We start from the raw sequence: 13,678 nt of genomic DNA, 5'->3' as shown, positions 1-13,678 counted from the left end.
TGGGAGAAGATATTTGCAAATGACATATCTGATAAGGGGTTAACATCCAAAATATACAAAGAACTTATACAATTCAACATTAAAAAAAACAAACAAACTTATCAAAAAATGGGCAGAGGACCTGAGTAGACATTTTTCCAAAGAAGACATACAGATGGCCAAAAGGCATGTGAAAAGATGCTCAACCTCACAAAACATCAGGGAAAAAGTCAAATCCACAGCAGTGTATCACCTCACACCTGTAAGAATGGCTATTATCAAAAAGACAACAAATAACAACTGTTGGCAAGGACGTGGAGAAAAGAACCCTCATGGACTGCTAGGATTATAAATTGGTGTGGCCACTATGGAAAACAGTATGGAGATTCTTCAAAAAATTAAAACTAGAACTACCATACAATCCAGCAGTTCCACTTCTGGGTATTTTTTCAACAAAACACAAGAACACTAATTTGAAAATATATATTCACCCCAATGTTCATTTTAACATTATATACAAAAGCTAATATATGGCAGCAACCTAAGTGTCTATCAATAAATGAATATATATGGATATACATATTTAATAGAGTAGATGGACCTAGAGGGTAACATACCGAGTAAAATAAATCAGACAGAGAGGAACAAATACCATATGATTTCACTTATACATGGAATCTAAAAAACAAAACAACTGTGCAAACATAACAAAATGGAAACAGACTTATAGATACAGAGAACAAACTGGCTGTTGCCAGAGGAAAGAGGGTGGGGGAGGAGTGAAATAGGTGAAGGGAGATTTAGAGGTATAAACTTCCAGTTATAAAATAAATAAGTCACGGGATGTAATATAGAGACTAGGAAATACGGTCAATAATATTGTTAAAACTTTGTGACAGGTGGTAGCTAGACTTACCATGGTGATCATTTTGAAATGTACAAAAATAACAAATCACTATGTCACACACCTGAAACTAATATAACATTGTAAGTCAATTATATTTTAATTTAAAAAAGGGGGGGAAGATTATAACAGATAAACGCAGGGAATAAATGATGTGCTGTGATGGACATTAGAGGGTAAAGTGAGGGTGAAATGCTTGCATATGGCCTGAATCCTCAGGAAGGGACAAGGTCCTGAGTCCTCTGGGGAAAAAGGCAAATGACTAATGAAAATCCTTGTTACCACGAAGAGGAGGAGAATTGAGGATAGGTAAGGATCTCTGTTTAACATCTCAGATTTTTCACCAAAAATGAAAACAGATCGGCTGTTTCTACAGGCAAGAGAAGCTTCTGCAATGGTTTAGTCATGTAGCCTCAGTTTAATTATCTATTCCATTTCTCTGCGACTCCCTCAAAAATTAAATTTCTCCCTTTTCTCATAGTCAATTTTGCTTCAGAGTGATATCACATTGATAACTGGAACTAATACGTAAGCCCAAAATTTCATTTTAGTGAAAAATATCCAATTTCCTCTGCAAATCTTTAGTAGCCAGCACATCCTGATGGACTGAAAGGAAATCAGAGATTAAAAGAGACATAAAAAGGCTCAAATTATACTCCCCTTGGGCTTTCAGCCCCCACATGAGAGTCTTCTGGCCGGGTGGTTTATTAATCAGGTTAAGCTGGGCTCTTCTAACAAAGTATTACAAACCTCCAAATCTCAGCAGCTTAACATGACAGCAATTCATTTCTTTGGTCATTTAAAGTCCAATGCAGACGAGCAATTCCCCGAGGTAACATCCTCCACATGGTGGCTTGGAGATACAGGCTCCCTCCATGATGATTTCTAGGATGTGCACAGCAAAGCGAGAGAAAGTGCAGAGAGCTCACACCTCCTCTTAATTGCATCTGATTAAGGGAAACACGTATCTCTTCTATTCACTATCTGTTAGCCAAAACCAGATACGTGGTTTTGACCTCCCTGCAAGGAACGTCAGAAAAGTAGGGGAGCATTTTTCTACTGGAATATTGAGGGAGCATTACTGCCTCTCTTGGTGTACGCAGTCCTCACCAAAATCAAACTTTGGCCAGGGATGTTCAGATGTCCTAGAAATTCAAACTCAGGCTTGTGCAGGTACCCCAGCCTCAGCATTCCACAGTTTAAGAATTTCTACTTGTCTGTGTTTAAAACACATATAAGTTTTCCTCATAAGGAGAGAACCCCCTGGCACTTGAATAAAGTGTTACAGAATGCAGACCAAGCCCCAGTTTTTGCAGAAGATAGAACTTTGAAAGATGGCAACAAGATCAACACTGTTCTCATCAGACCTGGTCCAAGATTTGGAGAATATCATGCACATATCCCCAGTAATTCAACTGCTCAAGTTTAAACTCTGAAATCCCAGTCTTTGAGTATGATTTCCTGTCCTTATAGTACACTCATTCCATCAATCCATGCACCCACTTTGCACATTTTTACAGCATTCAGCCCCTTAATGTCTGCCTTGGGAGGTAGTGAGCTTCTTGTCTCTGCAGATGTTCAAAAAGAGGAAGGATAATCAGCTGTCAAGGATATAACACAGGGCTATCCTGGCCTTCTGAGAACGTCGTGTTGCCCTAGAAGGTGGAGGGACACAGATTCAGGGACCTATTGCCACTGTGATTTAAATGCTCAATTCTAGTATCTGCAGGGGCCTGATCTTCCAATAAATTTTCCATATCTAAATGACCAAGTTTCTAAATTAGGCCCTAAATTATGACAAAATAATTAAAGTGATAAATACTGCAATACTGTAGCAGGATTAAGAAATCAACTTAAGTAAGCTGAGTAATAGGGGTAGGGGATTAAGCGGTACAAACTATTATGTAGAAAATAAATAAGCTACGAGGATATATCGTACAATGCAGGGAATAGAGCCAGTATTTTATAATAACTGTAACTGGGGTAGAACCTTTAAAAATTGTGAATCTCTATATTGTACACCTGTAACTCATATAATACTGTACATCAACTATACTCAAATAAATAAAGCTGAGTAATGTTACAGCAAGTACCTTACAAATGCAAGACATATAATTAATGACAGATAAGAGACTAAATAATGTAGTGCCTAATTTATGGAAGGAAAATGGTGCTGCTCAGGAAACATACAGTGTGGCGGGTAAGACTTATTAAGATCATAACAGCAGCTTCAAATCCAGTACGTGGGGTAAATTAAAACTTGCCTCAGTTTCTAGACTCCAGTTTAGATCGGACTCAATTAGAAGAAACTTATTTGTTGTGATAAGAAAAGACAACAGAAGAGAAAGAATCCTCAAGTTGCCAACTAAGCGAAAGCCACAACAACCAAATATATACAAACTTGTGACCAATCTGAAATCCGCAGATGGTAATCTCCAGGCTGCTGGCGTGAAAACATCTTGCATGGAAATTCTAAGCCTTGATTGGACTTGGGATTATTGTCTTAATATTCTTACATTGTTGTCAAGGCAGACAACCATTAACTATCCATCTATTTTTAGCCTTAAGAGATCAAATAAGAGGTTATTTTGTGCATCAAAGAATGTCTGAGACATTGGTTACCAATTGATCAAATCGAAGGGTAGAATGTTAGAAGAGACCCTCAAAAATCCTAGGACAATCTAACTTGACTATGGAATTATTTTTCTTTTTGAGAAAGAAAGGGAGGTTAGTAGACCACAACCATTGTTTGTAAGCTATTTACAAGAAGATCTGTGTGTCTCCTTCCAGAAGATAAATCCACTGAAGGAGGAGAAAATGTTAACACCTGGCACATACCTCGCTCAAAGCACTTTGTTAGAAGAAAGTACTGACTTTCCTGCTGTGGTTCTCCCAGAGGAGAGAGAATCTCATTCTTGTTGTCCTGAATGAATGAAGAGAATTATGATTGACAGACACAATGGACCCAAACTTTCTGCTCTAAATAAAGGCTAAAAAAGAATCAGACCACCTTCCCATTCCTGCTGTTCTCTCCTGAAACAACCACTGTGTTTCTGCCAAAGACGTGAGAACTGTGAGCAAAACCTTTCTACTATATCCCGTCACAAAGCAAGCTCTGCCGCCTTGTGTTTCAGGGCTTTAAATCTCACTTTTGACAGAAAGCTGGAAGCAAGGTTGACAAAATAAGACTATTTCTTAGCACTGTATTTGATAGTGAAAAAACCCTTTGACTTAGAGTCCTAAACTGTCCAGCTCATTGCAAGGAAAGCAGTACCAGTAACTTCAAACCCTGGCTTCAAGAGACGTTTTCTAATTTGGGGAACGTCTTAGGATGCTTTATTCAATGGTTGACTGGACAAATACCTACCTGCTAAGCTTCCTTGCAAATCCAGAGCATCACACAAGTGCATATTATTAGCTAGCTCCATACATAGCACTGAAATATCTCGTGTAAATGTTCAAAGAATAGGAACGCAAATGCAGGGAGAATAGCTTTAGCATTTCCACAAAAGGGAAGTTGATCTTTATCATCTTACATGCATTCAGATGCTGGACTGATTTAGCCCACTTGTTAACTTCTCAGCAAGAATCCTAACTTGGTATTTAAGAGCTGCCACTGTGGGTGGTGGTTTTAATCTCCCTTAAAGTATATATATTATATATATATTATATATATGTAAATCTGTATTAGGTAATTCAAATCTGAAAACAATTTGGAAAATACTTCAGCTGTTTGTATACTGTGGAATATTAAGCAGGTACAAACCTGTATAAATGAAGCAAGTGGGGAAAACGTATCAAGCTCACTAGCTTTATTCAGCCATCCCTGTTACAGCCAAAAATTCTCTAGGAAAAGAATGTAAGACAAAACCTTCATTTGAAACTCATGTCACAGGGAAAAATCATCCTAAACCCTAAGTAAGTTGAGTTTTTAAAGAAAAATAATGAAGCCACCAGCTTAAAAGCAAAATACATTTTTAAAGATAGAAACGCGTGGGGACCACTCAGCATTTAAAATGACTAAACTCCTTCATTTAGTGCCAGCCAGGTATGGTGTTTACACAAACCATTAGAAGTTGCTGGAACATACGAAATCCTCAGGAATCCAGTAACACATGCTGTGTGATGAATCACACAATGCTTCTGAATATAAAATAGCAGAGACAACACAAGTTTGAGATGTGAAATCTCAACAAATGAGATGTGACGTCTTTGATAGAAGAGCATGTATTAAGAATGGCACTTTGAAGTCTATATTAAAAAGAAAATGAGCAAGTCCATGTTCTTTCGGAATGCATAGGCCCATTAAGGGAACCTAACAAGCTGACTGGGACAAATGGTACATCAGCAGTGTCTGTCCCAAAGCCGGGCTGAGGAGAGTTTAGGGCTTCTGTCTCATACTAGCTTGCTCTCCAAAAATATAACAAGCCAGATGCCTGTGGGTTCGGGTGTGTCTAATTGAGCCACACTGAGCACCAAATGACCTGGAAATGTTTAATCCAGCTTTTGTCAGAACAAATTACAGGATGTTCTCGTGCCCCTTAGGGACTAATTTATGATTGGATCCCAAGTCCTGTGCAATGTGATGGGCCAAGTCTGATGCCCACTTCACCCCTGTGTGCAGAGTCTCTGGGTTTGGTGCTCTGATATGAAGACGGACCACTCTGAAATGGTAGGGCTACTAAGAGGATGGCCAGATGAAATCCTGCCAGGGTCCTGGAGAGAGCTGTGCATTTTGTGCCTTTTGCTCCTCAAAGAGCTCTTTTCAGAAAGAGAGGCTTGGTATGCTCTCTACAAACTGCCCTGTGATGGGCAATAGCCAATAAGACTATATACCATGTGTTATGGGCTAAATGTTAGTGCCCCCCTACCACCATTCACATCTTGAACCCCCACCCCACAATGTGATAGTATTAGGAAATGGAGCCTATGGGGGTAACTAGAATTAGATGAGTTCACGAGTGCAGCCCTCATGAATGGGATTAATGCCCTTATGCAATCACGAGAGAGCATGCCCCCTCCTCTCTCTGCTCTCTGCCCTGTAGGGGCATAACAAGAAGACAGCAGTCTGCAACCAGCCTGAAAGAGGGCCTCCTCAGAACCCAGCATGCTGGCTCCTGATCTTGGACATCCAGCCTCCAAGACTATGAGAAATCAACTTCTTAGTTTATAAGCCTCCCAGTCTATGGTGTTTTGTTACAGCAGCGGGAACTAAGACACCATGCCATGACGGTGAGAACTAACCTAGCAATGCTAATATTTCCGGTATCAAATTATTCTCATTTTCTAAACAATTCACTAGGGTACAGGGCTTGCAGAAAGTCAAAAATCAGGTTTGAGCTTGGTGTATATTGAAGTCGGGTGGGAGGGTGCCGGCTCCAAGGGCTTCTAGATCCACCTGCTCTGCACTCCAACCCCTCACTCAGCCTCATGGATTCACTCCTGTTGCACACTCCTTACTGTGTTGTTGTTCTTCTTTTTGGAATTTGGATGCGAAGTGTCGAGTACAACGTTCTTCAGCTTCAGGCTCTTCTATCATCAATCCATGCAAAGCTTGTCTCTTGTTTCATTTCTGTATTTTTCCCCATCATAACTTACCCACATACTTCTCCTCTCCCCTACCCCATAGGCATTAATTCTAATGTGTTTAATATGTATCCTTGGATCTATTTGGGTCTTGGAAAGACATGGGACTGTGATTTCAATTTACACATCTAGTATTGAATTGTGTATGCCATTCAGTTTCCTCCTTCCACCTATATTGCTACATCTACATAGACAGAGTATTGTTACCTCTGACTGCTGTGGAGTATTCCATTATTTGCATCCACTGCTTTAGTCATATGTACAGTCATATGGCTCTGCAGAGATTGCTCCTTTACCTTCCCAGGAGGGATGCATAAGAATTCTTGTTGGCCCATACTTGGTTTTATCTACCTTTCTCACTTTTGCCAGTCTGATTGTAAACTGAGTCTTGTTACTGTTTCCATTTGTATTTCTCCAGCTGCTACTGAAATTGGACATCTCTTCATGTACTTGCCACCTGTTTATATTTCTCTTTCGGTGGGTTTCTTACTCATTTCTTTTGACCATTTTTTGTTTATTGATTTGTTCATTGTATATCTTAGATATTAATCCCTTGTTACTATGCAGTATATATCTTCTTCATGATGGTAGCCCCAAGGAGTTCCAAGAAAGAGATCACAGAAGTACATAAGGCTTCTTGAAGCTTCGACTCAGAACTGGCAGACTCCCACTTTTTGCCGCATTCTAATGGCCAAAGCAAGTCACAAAGCCAAAGCAGATTCAAAGGACGGGGAAATAGACTCCACCTCTTGACTAAATGAACTACAGATCCACATTGCCAAGGGCACAGACAAAGGGAGGGAGGGGTAATCAGGGTCATTTTTGCAATCAGTCTAACCACTCAATTGTTTCAGTTACCTATTGGTTGATAACAAAGCACCCCCAAAATTTCATGGCTTACAACAATTCATTATTATCTCCTATGGTTCTGTATGATGGCCAGATTTATATGACAAGTTCTCAGCTTGGGTCTCTAATGCAGTTACAGTCAGGTGACGGCTGGGACTGACTGGTCTGAAGGCTGAACTGGGCTAGACATCCCAGGATGTTTCCTTTAGTCACATGTCTGGTGCCTCAGCTGAGATGCAATCACTGCTGGGGACTTGTTCCTTGTGGCTTCTCCACACTACTAGCTTGGACAGTCTCAGCACGCCTTCTCAAGTTATTCAAGCTTCCTACATGGCTGCTCACTTCCACCAGAGTAAGCATGCCAAGAGTTCAGAGCAGAAGCTGCAAGGCTCCTTCCGACCTAGCTCCAAAGTCACATGGTGTCTCTTCTGCCACATTCTGTTGGTGACACAGGGCCAGCCCAGATTCAGTACAGAAGGGGACAGCGTGAGGTTGTGAACACTGGGCATTTGTCAGCACCTCCATGTGTATGTGTGTGTGCGTCAGATTAATGTGATCAGGAACATCTTCAGCTTCAGTTCCAAATGTGCAGTAGGTATTTTATCACGTAAACATAGGAAGGAAGGGATCTGACATCATTTTGACAGGGTCAAAAGCAAGTTTTTCTTGTTTTGACTCAAACTGTGTCAATATTTGAAGTCACACACTGGTGAATGTTTTAATTGTTTTGTTCCAATGCTAGGTATAAATATAATTCTTTTCAGTATGGAATCTTTTTACTTACTCAGTTCACTCAAATCACAACCCTCTTGTTGTTCAGGGTTTGTTTTTTGGATTTTTGTTTGTTTGTTTTGCATTTAATACATGGTTTATTAGGGTCATCATTTTTGCCTCTAACTTTAAAGTTTTTTGCAGATGAAAATGCAAACCTCTTACTGATACAGAATTGTAACCAGGTAAACCAAGTGCAATATTACGGTCTTCTTCTCCATATTCTTATATCTATTTTATATATATGAATATGTATTTACATCTTTAGATTCTAAGTGTCTTGTATGAATAGAGGTGCTTTCACCATCTGTTTCTTTTGGAGGTTTATTGACGTGAGTCAACAACAAACATCTCACCATTGTGTTCTATTCCATCAGGTCACCCTGGGAGGGAAGTGAGACCCTTAAAGTCTGTAACTGACCACTATGAAGCGTAGCCATTATGCTCTCAAGAACCCTTCCTGATAGCTGAGTATCAACATGGTTACCACTTGGGATAAGATTGGAAAGAGGCAAGTTCATTCTTGCAAAGAATACAGCATGGCGAATTCAGGTAAACAAGAGGTTGGGAGCAACCATCTGTTTACTGTGCAAAGTAAGCAAAAAGCAGACATCTGGGGACACAGGTGATGGGGTGGAAATACAGTTGAACTGAAATTCAGGAGGCTTGTGTGATAGCCCCAGCTTTGCCCGTCCTGGCAGCAGTGTGACCTTGTGGGAGGTCAATTACCCTCTGAGGACCTCTGCTTCCTCAGCGGCACATCAAGAGGATGGAACTAGATGACACCAAAGTATTTATAACCCCAAAGGATTTTTTCTTGACCCCAATCGACCTCTCCTGCTAATGCAGACACACATCAAACACAGCTGTTTGTTCATAATAGGGATTCAATATGCTAAATGGAATGTCTATGGGCAACCTAATTAGGCAGGCAGTAGGGCTGTGGCTTTTTCTGATGTGACTCCAATGCCCTTGAAAAGCATCCTTTGGTTGGGCCGGCCCTGACCCTAGCTGTCAGAGTGTTAGCATTCCGTGCTGACTTACAGAGAACAGTAACTATACCCGTGTTAAAATTCATCACCCATGCGGAATAATATTTCTACTGAGTAGTTAATGTGCTTTATTCCGTGTGCGGAAAGTGTTGGGTTTCAGTTGGTTTGTTTGTAAGCTAAGATAGAGTCATTTCCCCCAAAATTAGTTCCTACAAATGTTGACAATGAAGCAAGACAGTGGCCGAGGGGCAAAGAGGAAAGGTCTTATCTCAATGCTGAATGGAAGGCATCCTGATTCTCATATCGGATGGCAAGATCGAGGGGTTATTTCTAACATTTCCCAGGGTCCTTTCATTAACTTGAACATTTTCATAAATAAGAATTACTCTTCCAAACAGGAAGGCATGGCATTTAAGTACCATAAATTCATGTGCCTTTTTCAGAAGTTATTCACTGAGGATGAATACACCAAGAGGAAAACTGCTATTAATTTCTAGGGCAAGATATTACTATGACCCAAGTCATGGGTTCAGAAATTGTGTACGATTGTAGAGAAATAAAACACTGAGTTACAATAACAGGCTCATCTCAGTTGTCTCATTTTTCATTGACCCAAATGGCTGGTGCCACAGAAACAGTGTGATTTGTATACTGTATCAGTAATTCAGTAGTCTGAAGTGGCATTAAGAATAAAAGCATTCATTTTGTTAAATTGTTTTACTGCAAAAAGCCACGAGCAAAAAATCAAAGTAAAAGGAGAGCATCCTATGAGGATTAGTTTGCTGAATTGAGACTATTGTTTATTATTATAAATAATCTGCTAAAATAAATCCCTATTCAAAACAGTAGCACACAGCCCTTTCTGTCCTCTCATTCTCCCTCCATTTGATTCTCAAACTGAAATTAAAGGCTAACTCGGTTCTATTTTAGAATGACCTAAAGAGGTAGAACATTTTGGGGTATATTATAAAATATATAATAATAAAACATTCCTTCTAGTTATTAATGGTTATTCTTAATTTAAGTAAGTTTTCTTCTGTCAAGTATATTTTAAAATCTGTAATGTCTACACTTCCTTGTCTTTTTCTTCAAACTTTTAAAAAAATTTTATTTATTTTAATTTTTTATTTTATTCTTAAAATTTTGTTGGTGGGGAGGTAATGGGGTTTACTTATTTATTTATTTTTAATGGAGGTACTGGGGATTGAACCCAGGACCTCGTGCAAGCTAGGTATGCACTCTACCACTGAGCTATATCCTCCCCTCTCAAACTCTTATTATCAAAACTCTTGCTTAATCAGTAGGCATTTATTGCAATCACTATGCACTATGCAGGATGATGTTTGTTTTCTTCACTCTGATGATATTAACATGTGATTTGATTAGAATAAAATAATTCTCTGAGAAATCTCAGCAATGTTGGCATAGTTCTCTGGCTCTTGGTCTAAAATGATGATTAAAATACTAAAAGCCAAGTTGCTTTTCTCTTTGTCTCCACTTAAAATATTTTTTCCATAGGTTTGTCAGAATAACATAAAGTATATTATATCAATTGTGTGGGTTTAACCCTATAGGAATCCTTTATCCACCTGTGACTTCAAAAGCATTTTCTAATATAACTATTCAGTTACCTGCTGTAGACAGGGCTGTAGACAGTTCACAGGGCTTGGTTTAGATCCTAATTCTGCAAACTTATAAACTATTCAACTTTACTTGGCTCTTCTGAGCCTCAGCGTCTTCACCTCTGAAAGCAGGAATAACAGCATGCCTACCTCACAGGGCTGTTGTCAGCCTGAAAAGTCACCGTGGATGAAAATGCCAGGGACCACACCAGCCACAAAGCATGACTCAGGGTTGGTTTCCTTCTTTATTTCTTCATTTCTTCACGTCTAGTGGGCTTTTTTTTTTCTTTATGCGATTACTCCCATGACCCAGCTCACCCAAATTCCTCTCTATCAAAAGCTGATTAAGTATCAACTCGTATTTAACCACATATCATGTGCTAACAATAGTGGATGCAGTATAATATTTCTCTCTTCTGGTCTATTTAGAATAGCACGTGAACTGATGCTAATTCATTAGTACAGGAAAATCTCAGTTACTGTATATATTCACATAATCAGAGAGAAGGCAATGAAGAGAGTCAGAAGAAGCAATACGGTTTGTGGATTCCCAGGTGCCATATAATGACGGGTCATGCATTAGTAGAATAACTTCTTCCTAACTTCCTTCAGTGCCTTCTCCCTGATGATTCGAATGCTCAGGTTCATTGAGATTCCTCTGTACTGATGAATTAGCATCAGTTCATGCATTATTCTAAATAGACAGGAAAAGAGAATCCTGCCTTTTCAGTTATACCCTAGTTGAAGCCAAAGGATAGGGCATGTTTCTTTAAGGAATCCTCAAGCAGCGAGAGTGGAAATGTCAGGATGGCTTTTCTATCTGGAGCCCTAGGGAAATCCCACGCCATGGGTGTTAGTCAAGAGAAGCTAGGTAAGGCTGCAGTAACTAACAATGCCCCATCCCCTCGCATCCTGCCACGCACATGCATTTCTTGCTCAGGTCTACGAGGGGGTCTGCAGCCCACCACAGCAAGGGGCTCGGGCTGAGAGAGGCTTTCACTGCTCTTGGAGCCGTTCCGTTGGAGACATATGATCTTCTAGGTCTCTGCAACAGGAACAGAGAGCACTAGAAGAGTCTTGCACTCGGCAGTTAAATGCTTTGGCCCAGAAGTAACTTGCCACTTTTCATTCACAGCCCATGGCCAGACCTAAGTACGTAACCTTGCCAACTGTAATCCTGTGTATGTGGAGGAAAAGTGAGGGGGATATGAGTGAGCACGCAGGGTCTTTATGACACCACTCGTGGCAAGGAAAGTAACATGGATCAATGAACACAGAGTAGAGGCACTCTACATGCACACGTTCTCCATGCCCTCACCTGGTGCCATTGTTTTTCCTATGTGACACTTATGTGATGCAGAAGAGGGAGGCCCACAAAAGCCTCATGTTCATAGGGGGGAGCACAGCCACTCGTGCTGACTAGAAGCCATTGGAGAGATGTGGCTCCTTTATTAGATGCCTGAGGGTATTGGATGCCTTGTTTGGTGATTAGAAAAAAGATGGTTTACATAAACAGTGTGTCCAGCTAAGGACACAACGCTCCATTTTCACCCATCCAGTGGCCCACATAAACCACCTCACCATGCGAACACATAGAATTTAGATGACATTTAGGGAGAAAGTGAGAAAGCCTGAATTTATTTGAGAATATCCCAGAAGTGACTCACCCTGCATTATCCTAGATTAAGTTTCAGCTATAAGTGGACAGTTCAAAATCGATGTTACATCATTTTGGGTAAAATTATACCCTCAACCATGGTTTGCAAGTATCATGACTGGTACACGATGATGAGTTAGTAAAATAACTAAGGAGTTAGAGAAAGACATACCTGTCAGGTGTAGAACATTTTGGATGGGGAAAGTGGAAAAAAATGGGAGAGACATCAGTGCCCAGCCCAGACACACAGGCAGAAAACAGGTGTTCCCGGACTGAGTAAGTAAGAAGTAGGGAAGAAGGTTTTGACAAAGCAGGAAGTTCTACCTCGTTTCCTTCCAATTTTAAATTTACTTGTTTTGCCTCAATGCTTTCTTAGGATGAGAATTGGAGCCTGAAGGAAGAGTAAAATGATCTGCTTGCAGATGACATGATCGTATAGAGAGAGGACCCTAAAGACTTCCACCGAAAAACTGCCAGGACTAATAAACAAATCAGTGAGGTTGCAGGATGCAGAGCTGACATACGAAAATCAGTTACGTTTCTATACACCAGCAACAAATTACCTGAGAAAGAAATTATGAAAACAGCCCCATTAACAATAGTATCAAAAAGAATAAAATACTTGAAAGAAATTTAACCAAGTAGTGAAGGCTCTGCACGCTGAAATTACAAAGCATCAATGAAAGAAAGTGAAGACAGAGATAAATGGAAAGATATCCTGCGTTCATGAGCTGAAATCATTAATACTGTTAAAATGTCCACACTACCCAAAGTGATCTGCAGAGTTACTGCAAGCCTTATCAAAATTCCAATGGCATTTTTCACAGAAATAGAACAAAAAATCCTAAAATTCCTATGGAACCACAAAAGGCCCAAATAGCTCAAGCAACAGTGAGAAGGAAGAACCACACTGGAGGCACCACACTTCCTGATTTCAAGTTACATTACAAAGTTATTGAAAAGGTATGGTACCAGCATAAAAACAGGTACATAGACCAGTGGAAAAGAGGAAAGAGTCCAGAAATAAACCTACACTTACATAGTCAACTAATCTTCAACCGGGTGACAAGAATACACAGCTGGGAATGGACAGACTCTCAGTAGGTGGTGTTGAGAAAACTAGATGACCACATGCAAGAGAATGAAACTGAACCCATATTTTACATCATTCTCAAAAATTAACTAAAAAGAGATTAGAGAGTTAAACCTAAGACCTGAAACTGTAAAACACCTAGAAGACAACATAGAGGGCAAGCTCTTTAACATCAGTCTTGATAATGATTTCTTGGATTTGACACCAAAAGCATAGGCACCAAAA

The 13,678-nt window shown here is 39.9% G+C and overlaps 1 protein-coding gene across 1 annotated transcript in view; it reads right to left on the bottom strand.

Annotated features, from left to right (window-relative positions):
• The window catches only part of STRIT1 (small transmembrane regulator of ion transport 1), a 138,483-nt gene that overhangs the window by 77,009 nt on the left and 47,796 nt on the right, over positions 1-13,678 (bottom strand). The gene's annotated exons all lie outside the window — the stretch shown is intronic.

The sequence above is a fragment of the Camelus ferus genome, chromosome 1, assembly GCF_009834535.1.
Source record: "Camelus ferus isolate YT-003-E chromosome 1, BCGSAC_Cfer_1.0, whole genome shotgun sequence".
Taxonomy (NCBI): domain Eukaryota; kingdom Metazoa; phylum Chordata; class Mammalia; order Artiodactyla; family Camelidae; genus Camelus; species Camelus ferus.
Note: the sequence above shows the minus strand (reverse complement) of the source record. Positions and strands in the feature narration are given on the sequence as shown.